This window comes from Marmota monax, unplaced genomic scaffold (assembly GCF_021218885.2).
Source record: "Marmota monax isolate L192 unplaced genomic scaffold, Marmota_monax_Labrador192_F-V1.1 WCK01_AAM20220418_F8-fsc00051, whole genome shotgun sequence".
NCBI lineage: Eukaryota > Metazoa > Chordata > Mammalia > Rodentia > Sciuridae > Marmota > Marmota monax.
The window spans coordinates 876,073-898,094 of NW_026695202.1; positions in this window are offsets into that span (position 1 = coordinate 876,073).

Sequence of the window (22,022 nt, forward strand, 5' to 3'; positions counted from 1 at the left end):
TCCCCCAACCCCGGTCCATGTTCTTTTAAAGAGGAGACCTTTGGGTTAATATGTGGAACCTGAAGTTCATTTATTCATTAAATACGGTTTTATTATCTTGGTGCCTGGTGCTTCGTGTCTATTATTCAGAAATTGTTTCTCAGGGAGTCTAGTGGGGGAGATAAACATGTAAACCACTAAATATAAAAGAGTTATGATAGAAGTAGTGCAACATGCTGGAAGGGAACCAACCATGGCACATCTAGTTTAGCACCTGGTTATTTCCAGGCTCAAAGCAAGGGAGCCAACTGATCATCAACTGAAACCTCCAAAATTGTGAGCCAAAATAAACCTTTTTTTTTTTTATAAGTACATTATATCAAGTATTACAGTCAAAGAAAGCTAATAGAGATGATGGGGAAGATAAGGCTTAAGAACTAGATGTGAGGGGTGGGAAGGGAGGCTGACCATGTTGAAGGCGCTGAATTAAGGCAAAAAGAGCTGGAGGCATAGTGAGATGGAACTAGAGAGTTTGACAGGGCTTTGAAGGCCCAGTTAAATTTGAATTTCAGATAAACAATGCATATTTTAGCATAAATATATACCATGCAGTATTTGAAACATACTTACACTAAAAAAAAAAAAATTATTTTCACATTGAACAGAAAGCCCCGTGTTTTTACTTGTTAGAAATATTCTAAGTCACTCTGACAGCCCTATGAGTATCTGCTTGTGAGTCTAGACCAGTCTCTAGAAAGTCCAACTCAGGGTTGAAGTATTGGCTGTCCAAAGATATAAAACAACATCCTCCAATTAACTTTATCAGACAAAAAGCTAATCGCCAACTGTATATAACCTAGGGCAGCTTTCTCAATTACTTCAAAACTCAGGAGACAATGAAATTTTTTTTTTTAGATCTCGAACCTAAAATATCAACCATCTTTGAATGTTTTTTTTTTTCTCGGCCATGATATAAAATGAACAACCAAAGTTAACAATCCAGCACAAAGAGGAACCTCTTGCCCCTGGACCTGCATGTATTTTATGTGTATAAAGGATATGTTTGGAATTCATAAGCTAAGAAATTTGATAGAGTTGGCATATATTAAAATTTGATAAGTTGAATTGCAATGTGTTATTTAAAAAAAAAAACAAACTAGAGTGTCAGGGAGAATAAAACTAAAATTTGAGGTAGGATTCCTTGGCGGGCTGGGGGTGTAACTTAGCTCTAGCATGCTTGCCTAGCATGTGCAAGACCCTAGTTTTTATCCCTAGCACTGGAAATAATAATTCATTTGGAGAATTGACTGGCCCTAGATCATTTTTGTCATTCATCTAGTTTTTAAAATCTCTATTGTCTATGTTATTACTCTCTGCTTGTTCATTTCATTATGATTACTTATTTGAATCTTATGTTTTTGTTGTTGTTGTTTTTCCTTTTTGAGACAGGGTTTCCCTAAGTTGCCCAGGCTGGCCTCAGACTGGTACTCCTCCTGTCTTAGCCTCCCAGCAACTGGGATTTGCTGGGAGCCATTAGCCAAGTAGGTATGACAATTTCCTTGCCAGCGTACCCCATGTTGCAGTGACATTGAATGTAGGTGACCTTGCTCAAGGACCAAGGCGGATTAGGGTGTTCCCGGTTTAAGATAATCGGGTTTAGGGCGTTCCCGGTTTAGGTTCCAGGTTTAAGGTTTAAGATTATTCCTGCTGGGAATAGGGCGTATCCTGCTGCCTGAGTTCCCCCTTGAGTTCTCACGGGATTCAGACAGTATTTTTTGGGAGACAGAAGCCCAGTGGATGTGGATTTGGGCAGAGAACGTGGATTTCCCCAGAACGTGATTGTAGACGGCTGGTGTGAGTTCGGGAATAAAGAGTTGCTGTTTGAATCTACAAGCTGTGTGGTGGCTGGTGATTGTGTGCCCAGCCAGACTGCGGCAGGGATTACCATCTTGCCCCATCATGCCCATCTTTTCATGTGGCTTCCTATTTCATTGGTTTGTGCCTTTATCTTTGTAATTTCCTTTCCTCTTGTTCTCTTTGTTTTGCTGCACTTGAACTAGTTTCTGAAATTTAATGCTTAGATAATTTTTTTTTCAGTCTTTATTGTTTTCTGATTTTTGTTTGATTGTTTTTGCAATTCTGGGGATTGAATCTACAGTCTCATGTGCATTTTTTTTTTTGGTAATAAATCTTCCTCAAACTATAAATTTCCCTCTAAAACTTCTAATTTAATGTTCTCAAGACTACTAATTTTATCGCATCCCATAGATATTGGCATCGAATTCAGGTGCACAATGCAAGATGGGGTGCTGCTCTGGGTGTCAGGTCCAGGGCTCACTATATCCCCATCAAGGTAACCAAAGCAAGGTGATCATCAAACTACCCTAGGGCAGCAAGATCACTAAAAGAGTGTATTCTCTGGGCATGCATGACTTCAGCAAAGCACCAGTGCTGGTCTCACATACTCATCTACTAATTCACCATGCAATAGAAGTAAAGGAAAATCAAAACCACAGGCTGGAATCAGGAAGAGGAGTCTCCTTCTTTCTGCAATATCCCTTTATCGCCCTCTACTGACAAAATTTAGCATCATCGCAAAGGAGATCCCCCTGAGTCCAGTCCTTTAACACAGAGCCTGTTAGATGAATTTGGAGCTGGGAGGCAACAATTGACTGACTACTGACACAACCCAGAAGCTAGGGGTCCTGGTATGACTTATATTCTTTTAATCAGATGAATTCACAGATTTTAACCTGGAAAAGAGTTACACGGAGAAGATGGCAGGGCAAAGGACACCTCTGTTTGCTAATGTGAATCAAGGTAGATGGGGTGTGATTCTGCAGGCAATACTGCTTCTGTGGAAGGCACCTGATTCTGCTCATTCTGATCCTGACAGTCAGCAGCTCCCTTGGCAGCTCTGTTCATCTGAGGTTTTAGAAGCTGATCCCACAAATTCCCTGTGTTCAACCCTCTCAGCAGTTCATGAGGGAACCAACTTAATTCCTTTCTTTATCATTTATATTTACTTTTTTTTTGAGGTGCTGGTGATTGAACCCAGCAAACACTCTACTCCTGAGCTACACTCCCAGCCTCCCAACCTATTTCCTTTCTGCTTTAAGCAGCAAATGGATTCTTCAATCTACAAATAATTAATCTGACCAAAACATGGTAAAAGAATATAGTTTGCATGACATTAACTCTCTAGAATTCATTGAAGCTTCTTTTATTGCCCATTACATAGTCTGTTTTTGTTAAATTTCAGATTTGTTAAAAAGAATATGTTTACTCTCTATGTCTCTCTTTCTCTTTTAATTCCTAATTTCATCCCTTAACTTAACTTTGTGTAAGTTCTCACAAGCCTTCATTTGATAGTAGGTTCTATTTCTCAGGTCAATATCAAGTCCTCCATGATATACTCTGCAAAACCTAACCATTTGCAAAAGCTAACTCCTACCCTTATGTTTGAAAGTTGGATTAAATTCCTCATCTCCAAGCCTTTGGAACTTTCCTTCATTTTCTGATCCTTAGAACCCAAAGCAGTGAGGACCCACAGACATATTTGATTGTCCATAAACACTGATTATCACATCACAATGTTAAGGGCATAACTAAATATCTTGCAGCCAGCTTTTGGAAGACTGACACAGGCACTCTGATTTTCTACTGCAATGCTTTGACAATGTTCTAAATTTATCATAGTGATTATAGCTGCATTGGGGGGAAAAAAAGACTATTTTCCTCTCCTCTCACATCACAATCAACATAAAGACTTCTATGATGGTCAAAAAAAAGTGTGTGGATTCTTCCTACCAGTAGGCAGGCAATCAGTTCTGCAATGGGGGACACCAGCTGGGCCTCCTCTAATCCAATTCAGTTCTCACACTACCTGGAAAAAGTGGCAAGTCTTACAGGTTGAGAGCTCAGTCCCTAAACTGTCCCTTCTCTTTAGATGACATTCACATGCCTCAGGTTGTCTCAGCTGTACTTCTGACCCACTGGTTATCAACTGAGGTTCCCACAGCCCCCTCCTGGGATTCAATTAATTTGCTTGAGCAGCTCACAGAACTCAGGGAGGCACCTATTGACATTTACTAGTTTATTATAAAAGACATTACAAAGGATAAAGGTAAATAGATCAATAGATGGACAAATAGGGGGAGGGGCGTGGAGGTGTACCAACCTCCAGGATCCTTTACATGTTCATCTATTTGGAAGTTCTCTTAACCTTGTTCTTTGTGGGTGTTTATGGAGATTTAATTGCAAAGGCATGCCTGGTGACAGACTAGGTAGGGAAACCCAACAAGATCTCTCTGCTTCAACTTTCTTCTTGGTCTCTCTGAGCAGCATTGCTTCCTCCAGGTTATGGGGCAGAACTCCTCTGGAATCTTATGACCAATTCTCAGACAAAATAGACCAGAGAATTTCGCTGGGCACAATTGTAATCCCAGCAGCTGTACTCCCAGCAGCCCAGGAGGCTAAGACAGGAACATTGCAAGTTCAAATCCAGCCTTAGCACCTTATGAGATCTTGCCTCAAAATAAAAAGTTCTGGGGGATGTGGCTCTGTATTTAAGCACCCTTGGGCTCAATCCCCAGTACCAAAAACAGTAACAACAACAACAAACAACAACAAAAACCACTTCATTGTTAGTTCATGGATAATGTTTCTATTTCCATTTACTTCCCCAAATATATCATATATCTATCATCTCTCTCTCTCGCTCTCAAAATACCCTGTTTACTTTTTTTTTAAGAAAAACATTATGGAAGTACAATTTATGTACTATAAAATTGACTCCACATAGGGGAACAATGGTTTATAGAGCTACAGAATTATTCAACCACCATGCCAATTCAGCTTTAAAATAGTTCTATCACCCTAAAAGCTCTCTTATACCTCTTTGTAGTTAATACTCAATCCCACATCCAATTCTAGGCAACCCAGATTGGGTGTCTCTCTAAATTTGTCTTTTCTAGACATTTCATCTTGTAACTGGAATTATAGAATATGTACAATATCTGGTATTTGGGGTCCAGCTTCTACACTTAGCATGTTTTTGAGACCAGTCCTAATTATAGCACACATCAGTAGTTTATTCCTTTTTATTATTGAGTAGTATTACATAGCATGCCCACCACGTTTTCATTTTGTTCTATTTTATCTATCACTGTTAATCACTGACTGACATTTAAATGTTTCCTTTGGCTATCATGTATAGATCTGCTAGAACATACATGTTCTTGTGTGCATGTATATCTTCTCTTCTCTCGGGTAGATACCTGCCAATTGCTGGGGCATATGATAAATTCATATTAACTTTTTAAGAAATTGTCAAACCATTTTTCATTTTACATTTCCACCAGCAATGCACAAGGGTTCCAGTTTCTTTTCATCCTAGCCAATATTTGGCCCAGCCTGGAATTTTAATTGTTATTCTAGTGTGACTGTGTCAGTGACTCACTGTGGCTTTAATTTGAATTTCTCTAATGACTAATGGTATTGTTGTCTTTTGTGTATCTTCTTTGGTGAGAAGCTCATTCAAATCTTTTGCCCTTTTTTAAAAAAATGTGTTTAGTCTTTAAACTTTTTAAATTGCATATTGAAATAATAGAATACTACCAAAATAATGAATCCTAACTAACAAATCCAGTAGTTATTTTTGGCTCCTCTCTCCTTGACCCTTTTGCAATATTTGATAATATTTTCAATAAACCCCTCGTGACATCCTTCTTGGGTGTCCAGGACACAATGTTTTCCTGACTCTTCTTGAAGACCTTTACTATATACTTTACTATATACTCTATACTATGGTTTATACCTGAAGAGTCCCCAAAAGTCAATGAGGTAAAGGCTTGGTCCCCAGCAAGTGTTACTGAGAGGCAGTGGGACATTTAAAAGATGCAGCCCACTGGGAGGTCTTCAAGTCATTGGGGGCATGTCCTTGAGGAGCATAGGGGGTCCCCAGCCCCTTCCTCTTCCTATCTTTTGCTTCCAAGCCATAAGGTAAGTAGTTTAGCCCTACTATATACTCTCACTGTGATGTGCAGACACAGGCTCAAAGCAATGGAGCCAACCAAACATGGACTAAACCCTCTCAAACTCTGAGCCAAAATAAGCCTTTCCTCCTTATAAGTTGATTATCTCAGGTATTTGTTATAGTAATGGAAACTCACTAACTTCTTTTTCAGGATTGCATTTCTTCTCTTGCTCTCTCTAGGTGGCCCAGAGTTCACATGGACTAGATCTCTGCTCTCTGCTCTTTTTCTTTCTTTTTCTTTTTTTTTTTTTAATATTTATTTTTTTAGTTTTTTTCGGCGGACACAACATCTTTGTTTGTACGTGGTGCTGAGGATCCAACCCGGGCCGCACGCATGCCAGGCGAGCGCGCTACCGCTTGAGCCACATCCCCAGCCCCCTCTCTGCTCTTTTTCTATATTGTATTCTATAAGGACACTTCTAGAATGAAATGAAAGCTGTGATGATATTTTGAAGAATAGGATGTTCTCAGAGTCTGATGAGAGCTGGAGCCACAGCAGCAGATCAGGGGCTGCCTCTCGACAGGAACTACAGGAGGAGTCAGCCATTGTGAGAAGGGAGGAGCTAGGTGTGGAGAGAAGTACCCCAGACTTTGTCTGCTTACTAGCACCTCCCACTAGTTGAAACCAGAGGCTTATCCGGAGTGGCCAGCACCTTGCCAAGGTAATTCTACCTGGGTCGGAGGGGATACACCACCTGAGGAGTCTGAAGTAATCAGTGAAGAAATAAGACAAAGTCAGAATTAGTTTTATAAGGCATGGATGGCCTGATAGAATCTTCCAGTCCATACAGGAGCTAGAACAGAACAATTAGAAATGGCTCTGGTGGTTTGTTTAAGGCAGGGATAAGGTCTCCAGGTGGAATCTTGCTTCATATTGTCCTGTGATCAACAGATTGATTGGCATCTTGGCAGGCTACACCCATCTCTGAAAGGCTGTGTGGCTACAGCAGGTCACCCCATGCCCAGTGCTGTACAGGACCTTTGGCACAGCTGAGTGGGATTTTACATGTACTTGGGCCATCTTACAGCAAGGTTGTGGCTGTTAAGTTCCCAGATACCAGACTTTCCCACTCAATGGGCTTCCATGCTGCTTTGGGCTCCTCCTATTTCATGAATGGCTCTCTACAGAGGTTAGGAGAGGCTGGGTAAAACCATCCATGGGGTCAACAAAGGCTATGGGAATTAATCAGGGAGCAAATGGAGATTAGCCAACACAATGCCCTTTTGTTCCTTCATATTCCGTGTCTAAAATAGATCTCATCATCTTTTGTTTCCAAACCATCTCCCTGTTTTGACTGTTGTGTCTCCCCTTCAACAGTACCATTACCCTCCCAGTCTCCCAGGCCAAAGCCTCAGAAATTACTCCGACTCCATTCATTAATCTTTCCTACTGGTAAGTTCTCTATTCTTTATTTGGTATTGACCATCTCATGGCTTTGAACCAGATGACTGTTAGAATCCTCTACAGCAGGGAGATTCCATGGTTTTATAATACTTAACATCATGATTTTATTACAATTCCTCTGCATCTATCTCTTGAAAAGCATTTTCAGGACAGAGACTGTGCTTCACATTTCCTCAAATCCTTATTGTATCCATTAATGCTCTATTAGGTTAGGGACCCAGCAAAATGTTGGTAAATTAATAATTGATAAATTAATGAATGATCTGTTTGTGGTGGACATGGGCCTAAAACACACCTAAAAAGTACAAAATTTGACAACAGATGGTCAACACATTTCACCACTAAGTGGCAGCATCCACAATGATAATTTGGATGGCCCAGACCCAACAAATATATCACTGAAACTTCAATGGAGATGGTAGCAAGAGCATGCTAAGAACATCATATATTGGTCAAACTGTTGTTCTCTTTCTGATGAAAAAATACCAGTGAATTACTTTCCATGCAGATGGGTTTCTCTTGAATATTTTTAATAAGGCTGGATTAGAATCAAAAGAACCTGCCTGCTAGTAGCAAATATTGGTGCTTTTATGCATCATTAATATGAATTTTAATATTCTTTTTGTTTTTAAAATAAAGTTTAGTTTAGTTTTCTTATTATGAAACCATTATCTTCTTAGTATAGAATAGGTCAAAGGAGACCAAATCTCCCATCGCTCTTTCTGTTGTTTATTTCCCTAGGTTTCACCATACATTGTTCTTTTACAAATTGACCCTAAAATTTTGTTGTTCCAAAATGATCAATACTCATAAAAATGAAAGTAATAAGATGTGTTTAAAGTAAAAAGTCAAAGACTTCTTTCCCTCAGGGCTCTGTTCCTCCTCCTGAGGGTTAACCATTGTGAACTGTTAATGCACATTCTTCCAGACAATCATTTTCTGCAGATTTAATTCTTCCTTAGAAAGCACTGTTTTCCTGAAATTACTACACAAGTATCATTCTCTTTTTCTTTCACCCCAGACCTCTCAAATGAAACTACATAGAAGTAACCATTGATACCAATTGTTTGTGGATTCTGGTTTTCCACACTTCAGTGTTTGGGAATGTGAGAGGGCATTTCTGGTTGTCATGGTGACTAGGGAGCTCAATAGGTCCATGAGGGCATAGTACTCAGGGATAACAACTTCGGAATGTCCATTAGGTTCCCAAATGACCCAAGTTTCCTTCCCCTCGAATGTCATTGGCACCCTTGCTGAAAAATCCTTTAGGATTTCTTCATGCTAAACACACACACACACACACACACACACAGTCTTTTTTATACACAAAATTGAAAGAATTACAAAATAAAGCATTCATGTATCCACCACTTGGTTCCTACTCTTAATATTTTATCTTATTTGCTGTATCACATATCTGTCCAACCATCTACGCCAATTCCCATTCATCAATTTATTTTCTGAAGATGTATTTCGAAATAAGTTGAAGAGATGGGGACACTTCATCTAAACACTTTAGCATTAAATTATCCTTTAAAAGCACATTATATACATCTTATGATTGCTTTCTCTATTAAATATATTATCATTCATTAACTCGATAATTGTTGGGGTTGACTATGTACTTTGCTAGGTCCTGGGACTACAGTGATGAGCCAAACAGTCTTCAAAACTCTTTACATAATAGCAGTAAGAATAACAATAATAATCATTAGTTGTAAAATAATATCACATCAAATAATAATTACCATTTTTATAATGACATAATAATGAAGCCTAGTATTTATGGTGTGCCTGCCATATCTCTGACACTGCTCTAAGTATTTTAAAAATATTAATTATAACATTATAAGGTAAGAACAATTGTAATTCTCATGATGCAGAAGATGAAGACACAGAGAAAATAAGTAACTTGATTAAGATCACAAAGTGACTAAATAACAGACCTAAGAGATGAATCCAGGCAGCCTTGCTCCAGTGCCTAAAAGTACTCTTCTGTACTCTTCTCTACTTCTCTGTCTCCATGTTAGACACACACACACATTTAATTTCTACAGTTGGAAATATTCCACAGACCTGGTTTAATGTGATATAATTAATGATTCCCTTACTTTTAAATAATTCATCAGTTTTATTCAATGATACACTGAACATCCTTGCTCCTATATCTTTGTGCATGAATATACTAAATATTTCTGTCAAATAGTTTCTGGAAGTAGACTTGTGCGTCAAAGGACAAACATGGGCTGGAGTTGTGGCACAGTGGTAGAGTGCTTGCCTAGCATGCGTGAGGCATCAATCCCTGCATCAAATAAAAGTAAACAAAATAAAATAAAGGTATTGTGTCATCTACAACTAAAAAAAAAAAAAGAAAAAAAAAAAGACAAATGCATTTCAATTTGCATAGATGTTGGTTAACTGCCCTCTAAAACATCATGTCCATTCCACTCCTTCAAGAGAATCTAAAAGTAACAAATTTATTGTATCTCTCACAACACTGTATTAAAGTGTTATACATCTGGTGAATTAAAACTATACAAAATGATTTCTTCTTTGTTGGTTCATTTTGTTATATAACAAACATTCATTATATATTTATTACCTGCCCAGTATTGTGTGGGCCAAAGAACAATCTATAAACAATACCTAAAAGAAAATTCCTTCCCCTAGGGGAATGTAGTAGTAATATTAACATACACTGCAGGTTTCCACGGTGGTGAGTGTACCTAGTAGGCATTTTAAAAGAAACTAACATGTTAACTCTCAAATATTTATGGAATTCAAAGAACCTGAAGAAATCAAAATAATAAAAAAAAAAAATGAAGCAGAACAAGGAACTAGAGAGTGATGGAATTGGGGTTAGAAAGTGTCTTCAGGAAGTGAGGGAGTCATCAGGAAGCAATTTTACAGAAATATGAGTGAAGTAGGGGTTAGAAGCCTCGTAAAACTTCAGGGAAAGATTATTTCAAGCCACAGGTGCAAAACACCAAGGAGGGATCCTGATGAAAATGAAACATTTTTATCGATGTTTCAAGTTGCATTTCCCTCATTGCTACAGATACAGAGCAACTTCCCCTGCCCTGCCTCCTAGTCCACAAAATATATTGAGTGTTGCAGTTTAATAGACTCCTACCAATCTCCCTTCCATCAATGAATGCTAGTCAGAGGTGGTGATTTTGAGTTAAGCCAAACATAAGGGTATTTTTCTTTCTTTCTTTTTTTTTTTTTTTTGAAGTCAGATTCAGGACTGGGGTTGTGGCTCTGAGGCAGAGCACTTGCCTATCTTGTGTGAAGCACTGGGTTTGATCCTCAGCACCACATAAAAATAAAATAAAGATATTGTGGCCACATATAACTAAAAAAATACTAAAAATCATTAAGGTATAATTTACATACAATAAAAGGAACCCTTTGAAAATGCAATGGATTTTGACAAAATGTGCAGTTGGTGTTTTCTTCCACAATCAAAATACCCCCAAAAGTTTTCCATGTGCCCTTCTGAGATCAATCTTCTTTAACCTTCAGTCTTGGAAGGTTTGTACATACATACATAAGTACATAATACATATCTAATACACAGCAACATATATCTAATATGTATATACATAGATATATATATATATTTCTAGATCCTTTGTTCTGTTCAGTTGAACATTATGTCTTTCCTTACACTAATAGTACACTGCCTTGTTTACCAAAGCTGTATGGAAAATCTCAAAATTAGGGGCTGGGGTTATAGCTCAGTGGCAGAGTGCTTGCCTCACACATATGATGTACTAGGTTCAATCCTCAGCACCACATAAAAATAAAAACCAAAATAATAAAGATATAAAAAAGAAAGAAAACTTAAAAAAAGAAAATCTCAAAATTAGATACTGTAAGTCCTCCAATCATGCTTTCCTTTAAAAAATACTTTTGGCTATTGCAGATCCTTTGCATTTCCATAAACTTTAAGTTTTGCCTGTTAACTTATGTAAAAATGCCCACTAAAATTTTTATTGGGATTACATTAAATTTTTAAGATTAATTTGAGGAAAATTACATCTTGATACTATTTTATCTTCCAGTTCACACAATTATATATTTCTCTGTTTATGCAGACATTTTGTTTTGAATTAGCCACATGTTTTATAATTAATGCTCTTTCTATTTTTTCATGGATCTCAGATCTTTCTTCCAGAATAATTATTTTTGCTAAAATACATCCTTTAGATGTTGCTTTAGTGAGAAAGTCTATCATTGATAAAATTCCCAATTGTTGTTTATCTAAAATGTCTTGTTTTTTTTCCTCATCCTGAAGACAGTTTGACCTAGAGACTTTAAAGATATTTGAAGATATTTTTCCACATTCCTCTGGCTTCCAATATTGCTATTGAAAGTCAATAGTCAGTTGCTGATAAACTGTTGTGTTTGTTTTTCCATCTAACTGTTTTGAAAGCTTTTCTTTTCTTTTTGGTGTTCTGTAGCTCCAGTTCTGGAGATATGTTTTTACTGTGTTTTGTTTATTCTGATCATATATATGGATCATATTTATATGATATATATGATATGCATTTCAATTTGCATAGATATTGGCTAACTGCCCTCCAAAACATCATGTCCATCCCACAGCTTCAAGAGAATCTAAAAGTAACAAATTTTTTGTATCTCTCATAACACTCTATTAAAAGTTTTATACAGTGATAGAGCTCTTACTTAACAGACAGGAGGCCCTGGGTTGGATACCCAGGACAAAAAAAAGCCAAATGAGCAAATGATGCTTGAAATTTCTTAGACATTAAATATTTAGAATGGTATAAACATAAAATCAATTAATGATCACTGAAACTGTAAGCTTGCATTAAGTGCCCTACTTGATCTATAGAGAAAACAGAGAACTATTTGTTCAAAATAAAAGTCTCTGAGATGAATCAAATCAGTGAAAATTTGAGACCTGACCCTTTCCATCTTTAAGCTCGAGTTTCCTCATCTGTAAAATGGTACCATAATAACTTGTCTAATATGGCTGTTTTGAGGATTAAATAAGATAACACACAGAAAGGTCTTAGCATGGTGCCTGACACAGAGTGAATGGCATGAGACTAAAAATTTAAAATAATCCACATATGTCGTGATTGTTGCTCATTTTTATTTATAATTGATCCAAAAGTCTCACTAACCTCCACCTTCCTGGTTGGAGGGAAAGGGAAGAAGGGAGTGAAGTGCCCAGGAGTTGAACTAGCCAAGTAAAGGTACCTTAGTCGCTGCTGGCTAAACCTGTTTCTTTCGGGTTAACAGTCAATCCTTTATCTGACTCCATATCAGAGCTGTTTCGTCCTCCTTCCCCTTTTGACATTTCTAATGCATCCAGTTCCCCTAGGTCCCATAAGGTAAGCCATGTGCCCTCTTAGCACGAAGAGGGAGCCCTTGTATCCATAAGTGAGTCTCTCGGCAGGTTTTGGAATCCTTGTGGGACTCAGGGTCCTTGCTCAACTAAATACTGATGTACTGAGCACTGATATGCCCAGCCACTGAGGATATTTGCGGCTAGTGTTTACAGTATGAGGACTAATAATCTGTCCTTCTGGTTGGACTGGGGCCCAGTGACCCGAAAATACCTACCTGTGCATCCATTGGAGACTGTCTTCCTCAGACCTAGGGCAGAGCTGCCGGGTCACCTTCCTCTCACTTACTTCCTCATGGTTACCAAGTGGCAGGTCTCATTTGATTATCTTCAATTTTCTCAAAGGACATTGCCGCGTCCGGCCAAGGGAGCCGAGTCCGGCGAGGGACGGCGAGGTTAAAAGACACACAGGACACCAAGGTTCTTCATCCAGGAGTCAATAATCTTTATTGCTAACACACCTTGTTTTATACCCCAAGCAGCAGAAGTGGAAAACTACCCAAAAGCAGGAGGGAGGGGGGAGAAATTTAGTTTCAACATCTATTATTGTCAGGTACCGAAACCTCCCTTAACAATAAGTCCATCAGACCAGAAAAGGTCAAGGCATTCCCGTGGGATACATATGTCTCAGACGGACAAGCAGGAACAGAAAAACCGCAAGTTCGCCATGGCCTTGTGAGCTGGCCACACTGGCATGCAGAACAAACTAGTGGAGGTAGGGCTCCAGGGGCCAAGGTGGACCTGTTGCCAACAAGTCCCCCTCTTTTGTTTTTTGCATGCCAGTGGGAATCAAGTAGCCCCTGTCTTAGGTCGTTCACAGCCCTTGCGATGCTTACCCGTCTCTGGGAAGGCCCCGATTCCCTGGCTTAGGTCGCACAGCAAGCGTGAAAGTTGTCCGTCACTGGGTACTACAAGATCAGCTCAAGGTGTTATGACCTATCAAGACATTATTGCGGTGAACGCTTAACCGTCTCCACCTACGGGACCCACGACCGTCACCGCCGAATGGCAGATGTGATTGGACCGAGAGATTAGACAGCAAAGATCCTAATACAGGAAGGCAAGAGGGAGAGGTATGCATAGAGAAAATATATGGCAGGAGTTCTTCTTTTAAGGAGGACACTCATCTTCGGATAGGTCTGAAGTATATCTCAGAGAGGCGATCATCCATCTTCAAGCGTTGATAGTGAACCTGTATTGGCTTAGAGGCTAAGATATTAATTTGATCCTTAATGAATTGTACTATCTTATTTACAATGTAGGGTCCTATTGCCACTACTAGAAGGAGGCCTAACAATGGTCCCAATAAGGGAAGAAGATAAGGCAAAAATCCATTAAGTCCAGTTCAGAGAGGGTTCTCAAATAATTCCCTCCTCCTTTTTTCTAGGTCTTCTTGGAGTTGTTTAATTTTTGTGTGAACTATGCCAGATTTGTTAGCATAAAAACAGCACCTCTCCCCAAGGGCTAAACAAATTTCCCCTTGATTGGCAGTAAGCAAGTCTAAACCCCACCTGTTCTGAAGAACTACTTCTGCTAGAGAGTCTATCTGGTCTTGTAGGTCCTGAAGAAGTCTCCACTTCCCAGACCCCTTTTGTATAACAAAAATAGGGGTATTCCAAGGGGAGGTAGAGGGCACCACGTGTCCTAACTTAAGCTGGTCTTGAACTAATAGGGAAGCGGCCTGTAATTTGTCCTTAGTTAGGGGCCACTGTTCTACCCACACAGGGTCATCTGATAACCAAGTAATGGACAGTGGAGGTGGCCGCACTTCAGTGGCCCCTAGGATAAATTTCCCAGTCCTCTCCGGTCTCTTCCCCGCCAGGTAACCTGTTCTGCTGGATCCACGGGTGATATTCTGCCCTCATGTCTCTTTCCTAGTCCCCTTCCAGGGATCCATCCCATGTCTAGCATTGCATCATTAACAAAGTCATTATTTCCTTTCAAAGTCTGGGTAGTGAGAATAGCCCCCATTTGATGAAGCAAGTCCCTCCCCCAAAGGTTCGTGGGGAGTCCAGTCACTACATAGGGCTGGAAATGGCCACTATGTCCTTCACCATCTCTCCATTTTAAAAAGGAAGCACTTCTTTTTGGTCGGGTCTGTCCTATCCCCTGTAATATGGCCCAGGGACTCTGGAGGGGCCAGGCAGGTGGCCATTGTTTTTCAGAAATGACAGAGACATCTGCCCCCGTATCTAGTATTCCCTTGAAAGCCTTGTCCTGTATCTCAATGGTCAGGTTGGGACACGAATCCAAATGAGCTACCCAAAAGGCCTGGGGAGTTCCAGTGGAGCCAAAGCTGCCATCGCCCCGGGACCCACGGAGGGTGTGCCCAGGAATGGAAGCTAAGGGTAGCAGCAGCAATTGAGCTATATGCTCCCCGGGGGGAAGAATAACAATTCCTTGGGTAGCTTTTACTACTATCTTTATCTCTCCCTGATAATCAGCATCAACAACCCCCGTAAGAATCTTCAAGCCCCACTGAGTTGCGCTACCTCGTCCCAACACTAGTCCCACCGTCCTCTCTGGCAGGGGTCCAAAAACCCCAGTAGGCAGCGTCTGAGGTCCCATTTGGGGAGTTAATACCGCTCGGGAGGTGGAACTGAGGTCCAGTCCTGCGCTTCCTGGTGTTCCCCTGGGGAGTTCCCAGATAGAAAGGGGTTGGTCAGTGGGAGGCGGCGGAGACGCCCACTCCCTGGGGCACTGTTCTGTCCCTGCACTGCCCCGTACACTTTGGCTTCCGGGCCCGGGGCGGGCCCCTGCTCCCGTTTCCCGACGGTATTGGGTTACCCTGGATGTCAAATTTTGACCTGCACTCACTGCTCCAATGATTTTCTTTATGACATCTAGGACAAATTCCAGGCATCCCTCTGCCAGCACCCTCGCTCTTTTCCGGGCAGTTTCTCCTTATATGTCCCTCTTTCCCACACTTAAAACACCCCTTAGAGCGGGTTCCCCTGTTATCAGCTTTTTGCATTCCAGTCTTAAGGGCAGCAGCCAAAACCTGACCAGTAATATGAGGCCCATCTATATCTTTGCATGCTCGAATCATGTCATCTATACTTTTGGCCCGGGAGGACTTAATAGCATTTTGGCAGTAAGTGTTAGCGTTTTCATATGCCAGTTGTCTAATAAGTGGCATAGCCTGTTCCAGATTAGGGAATATTTTTCCAGCCGCCTGCATTAGGCGGGCTATAAAGTCTGAATAAGGTTCAGAGGGTCCTTGAGAGATCTTGGAAATTTTTGCTTCAGTCTTAGAAATGGGCAGGGCTTTCCAGGCATGAACTGCAGCTGAGGCTATTTGAGCATAAACACCTGGGTCGTAATTAATTTGTTGGCCTATGGTGGCATACTGCCCAGTTTCTGTCAACATTTCAGCATTTCGCCGTTGATGGTCCGCATTTAGGTTAATCTGAGCCAGCTCGCGGCACCTTTTATGATATTTACTTTTTCACAATAAGAAATCCCCTCCAGATAACACAGCCCTGCAAAGTTGCTGCCAATCATTAGGTATTAGTTGACTGGCTGAGAAGGACTCGAAGAGGGTCAATGTGAAAGGGGCATGAGGTCCATAATTAATGACTGCCTCCTTAAGCTGTTTTATGTCCTTGAAGGCTAGGGGGACATGGGCTCTGGCCGGCTGTCCATCAGCATCGGCGTTTTTAATCATTGGAAAAACTTGAGCCGCTCTAGAACCCCAGTGGACCCCCGCCCGTCTAGTAGGGGCGTCCTCATTCCAATCAGGATTATAGGGAGGAGGTGCGGCAACTGAGGGGGCTCTAGGCACCCTCACATTTGCCCTTTTAAGGCGATGTTCTAGTTTCTCTATCTCCCTTTCTAATCCCTCCTCTTCCTCAGAGAGAGAACTGAGGTCCTCAGGATCATTTTTGGGCTTAGAAATCTGGAGGTGTTTCCTATCCCCTGAGCCCGAGTCCTCAAGGGGACCCTCATCCTTTAAGGATTCTGCCATTTGTTCCTCCTGCACCTGATTAAGGGCCTGTTCACATTTAGCAAGCTGATCCTTGATCTTTACTTTATCTGTTAATAAAGCATCCTTTACCAACCTCCATAAGGAAAAGGTGGCAACTGGGACACTGTCCGAGCCCCGGTCCCTCAATAATTTTTGAAGGTCATGCCTCACCAGGTCCCAGTCACTATTATTAAGAAATCCTCCTGTCAGAAACCAAGGACAAGCCTGGGCAATAATTTCAACGAATTTGGTTGCAGTCTTAGTTTTTATTTCTGTTCCTTGTGTATTTAACAGCTTTTTCAGTTCGTTGGCCAGACGAACCTTCGCTGTTGAGTTACCCATGGTACGTACCCTGTCTCTTTAAAATATCTTTAAACCAATCCTCCCCCTTCTTTCTTAGAAGGTGAGCCCCGCCCGCTTACCCCTGCTTTCCGGGTCTCGGTGGGACCTCCAATTGCCGCGTCCGGCCAAGGGAGCCGAGTCCGGCGAGGGACGGCGAGGTTAAAAGACACACAGGACACCAAGGTTCTTCATCCAGGAGTCAATAATCTTTATTGCTAACACACCTTGTTTTATACCCCAAGCAGCAGAAGTGGAAAACTACCCAAAAGCAGGAGGGAGGGGGGAGAAATTTAGTTTCAACATCTATTATTGTCAGGTACCGAAACCTCCCTTAACAATAAGTCCATCAGACCAGAAAAGGTCAAGGCATTCCCGTGGGATACATATGTCTCAGACGGACAAGCAGGAACAGAAAAACCGCAAGTTCGCCATGGCCTTGTGAGCTGGCCACACTGGCATGCAGAACAAACTAGTGGAGGTAGGGCTCCAGGGGCCAAGGTGGACCTGTTGCCAACAGGACATGTCAGGGAGGGACTTTTGGCTCTCTTCTAAACCATTAAGGGAAGATACTGGCTTTGTCCAATTAGACTATTGCTGAATTACTACAGTCATGACCAGAGAAAGGCTTCCACCATTAGATTTCATGAAAACCTTCCAGTGGGTGTAGCAGGGCATGCTGGGATATGTCTATAATCCCAGTTACTCAGGAGGCTGAATGAGGAAGGAGGATCACAAGTTTAAGTCCAGCCTGGGAAATTTAGCAAGATCCTGTCTCCAATATAAAATACAAATAAGAAGGGCTGGGACGTAGCTTAGTGATAGAGCACTTGCCTAACATGTGCAAGGCTCTCGGTTCCATTCCCAGTACCATAAAAATAAAAATTAAAAAATCTTCTTTAACCTAAAATTAATTCTTTCCCTTTGTTTCCCTAAGGCAATAAATACCTCCAAGTCTTAAAGTTAGGAAAATTTACAAGAGAAGGGAATAGATTACAGAGAACAATTTATTGGGGGAGGTATTTCTATATTATATCAATCATATTATCCTTTGGCAAATTTGAATGTCCTACCACCTCCTTCAATTTTAGACCAATTATAGAAAATCTAGAAGCTATTCCTTTTTTCATAGCTCAATACATAATATTTAATTTCTTTTATCACAAAATAGTAGACCTTAATACATTCTAGTGGTGTTGATGATAGAGTTGAACAAAAACAGAAAACTAGATTGGTAAGAATAAAGATTTTGGAGTACTGATGAATACTTGGAATCAATCTTCCAAAAGTTTTCTATTTTCAATTCTTTGACCAAAATAATGTGAGTTCAAGACTTCCAGACAAAATTATGAAACCTGAATGATGATCCTTTTGTTGGAGTCTCTACCACCGCATCACCATGTGAGTTTGGACATGTACTGCTCCAATTTAAGGTTTCCTCTTACATAAATCCAAGAAATTACTCTATTAATCAATAGAATTTTTTCTGAAAATACTCAGTTTCTTGTTCTTAAATAGAGCAGTGAGCTGTATTTATCAAGGGTCACCTATTAACCTCTTATGGGATTAGACTGCATCACGGTGCTATTGTTGAACTTTTCACTCTTTAGGGTTTGGGTCATTAGAGTTGACCAACATGGAAAGAACCCCTCTGTGACATGTCCATTCTAAGCACAGGAAAGAAATCACATGACTGAGATTGGCCAACTTGGAGATTTTGTGAAAACTAAACATATGTTTTTCTCCTGTTTTCTCCTCCTTCCTCTTCCTGCTGCTCCATGACCTTGCTTAATCAATTATTCTTTCATTGAGTCTGGAGATTCTCCCTGAAATAGGATTCTGTCCTAACTTACAAATGGATCTCACCATTTTGTTCTCTTGGAGTTCTCTACCTATCATCTTGGAATAAAAGTGTGAACTTCCTGCCTTTACTCCTCAGTGTGATGCAATCCAGCTTCTATTTATGCCGATGTACTGAAATTTGAAGTTGAGCAGTGACAGATTATTTTCCCAGACCAATCTTCCTTTTCTCCTTGTGCTTGATTGCATGCAGCATTTGCTCCCTGGCTGTCTCACCAGGTCTTAACTGGGTACTAGCCCTCTCCGCTGATGCCTCCCCAGGCATTTCTCAAGCCCCCAGCACTTGTCTTCACAGAGGTATCCTACAGATACTTCCAACTTGTATGTCTAAAACCCAATTCACAGTCCTCCATACTTCTCTTCCTTGACTTAAAATTCACTGAGCCTCTGAAGCTAGAAACCAGCTCCACCTTTTCTTCAGCTCCTCTATTGCAGTCATCCAATTGGCCACCAAATCCTATTTCTCCTCCATAATCCACTGCCTTAGGTTAGGCCCTTGGCATTTCTTAAAATGACTCACCTGACTTTAATCCCCAATGTTATCTCTAGTCTAAACCTTGACGGGTGGCTAGAGTTATCACCATAAAAACAACAACAACAAAAAAAAAACCATAATAAATCTAACAAGGATACCACCTTACACCTGAAATCTCCTTGTTACTTTCAGGGTAAATTCCAATCTCCTTAGCATGTTATACAAAACCCTTTACAACGTCATCACCACCGACCTCCCCAGCCTAATCTTCCTAGGTTCCAGTCACATTGGACCCACTTATCATCCCCTAGAAGGATCAAGTTCAGTTGAACACCATGCCCTTGATTTCAGGCATGGGGTGTTCTCTTTGCATATTAATCACAAAGCAGAATGCCTGACAAACTGGAATCCTGCCTGGGTGGTTGGTTGTTTGAGAGAACATTAACTAAATGTTAAACAAAATAATTATGAAAGAAATCCCTACCTCAGAAAATTAACCTTTTTTGAGGGGAAGGGGGAGGAGACAAACAAGGCCTGCTGATCTGTCATTTTATCAGCCCTTTTCTAATTCAATCCAATTTATATCAGATATCAAAGGAGGAACATCTAACAAAACACTTTCCTCTCTTTCTATAGTTATCTTTACTCCATGGAGAAACAAATTGATGAGATCTTTGCAAACAAGAGCATCATGCCTCATTGTTTTCACAGATAATAATGAATGCATGAATTGTACCCGATAGGAAACTCCTAGGACTGTTGAAGTCAGTATAAGGTTTGAGGTTAGCTAAGTGGAGAAAGTCAGATCATATGAGTTCCTATATTTGTGAGTTAATTTAGAAACTATTCATAAGAGGAAGGGGGAAAAAAAAACCTGACCTCTTAAAACTTACAAGAAATTCTCACATTCATTATCATAATGGAAATTCCCAAGTTTCTTAAAAGTGCTCCTTTTGTTTTTTTCCTTCATCTTTGGTAACAAAAGCATCAGCCAGGAACTATTATGAAACTGAAGAAGAATCTGATGACATTGCCCAAATCCGTGATGACTTGTAACCATCAGGTTATCATGACAACAGTCAACTCATTCCCACAAAGGGCTCTGGCCCTCTCTCCCTTTGAGTAACCAACTTTTTAAACTTTTCTGATTTCTGTACTCAGTGCCATGGAGTTATGAATACTAATTATGAGATGTTAATATCCTATTGGTGGGCACAAATGTATAAGACCAGGTTTTCTTGGTAAAAAGATTAAACTAGTCTCAAGCATTCATCCATGTGCATTTTTTATCTTAAGTAATCACTTATTTTGTGCTAGTTCTTGGCACTAGAGATACAAATACAGGAGATTTGGTTCCTGAACATAAAGAGTTCATAGTCTGGTTTATAGGATGAGAGGTTAACCTTGTGAAATGTGTCATAGAAGTAGCTTCAGGATGCAGAGCAGTGGCACAGAGGTCAGATGTGGAGGTGGGGGTGGGGAGGGGACTTCTTGAGACAGGCCACTGCTGAGGCGAATACATCCAACAAATGTCTATTATGCACCTATGTCAGGCATGGCTCCCAAAGACATTCTTACCCTTGTGAAATGTACTTTCTAGAAGTATAACTGGAAAAAAAGATCAGGAGTTTGCCGGATGGACAATCTAAAAACAACAACAACAACATATCTTTCAAGATTAATTATATAATTAAAAACAAGCAGGTAGGCACAGGAAATTCAAGCTCACTGTGTAATCTGGAGCTTATACAAAAGCATGTCAAGAACACGTTGATAATTTCTGATTCTATATACAGAGGAGAAACTTCTGGGAACACGGCCAAGAATCTATTTCAGCTAGGGGGCCACACCATGAAAAAGACACAAACTCTCATGTCTATGCAGGCCCCAGGAACACATGTGCGTACACACACAGGGATGAGTCAGTTCACATGGGGACTTTGCTCTGCCTGTCCCAGTCCTGACATCTGCTTTGTGACAATGCTCCACTGCAGAAGCCAGAACACAAAGAAGAGATTGAACTTAACCGCTATCCCCAAAATTATATTTTTAGTTTCTTCCTAATCACAAAAGGGAGAGTAAACTTATATATGGTACTTTTTGAGGAGAAGGTATGCACTAATACGTGTTCCCCTTTTTTTCTCAAAGCAGTGATTATGCAGATTTGTTCAAATAAATTTAATTGACTGTTTCAAAGGACTCTTGAAAGAAGAAAAATCATAGCATCCACTTGCCTAGAATGATCCGTGACCTTGCCATTGAAAAATAGACTATTTTGATGTTTTTAAAGATACAAAGATGGGGATGTGAATGATAGCCCTCAGTCTCTCCCTCCCTTCCTTTCTCCTTTTCTGATCATTTCTTTATTAAATGCATAGTATATGTCAGGTATTTTAAAATTAGGGAATACAGGTATCTTATAAAGGAAAGTAATGAGGGGGCCTATGATTCCAGATGATCACTGCTGATAGTTTGGTATATCCTCTTATAGATCTTTCCCTATACCTGTGTCTTATATATTAATAAATATACATGCATTTTCCTTTATAGAAGCATACTGAATTCTATTTTGCAACC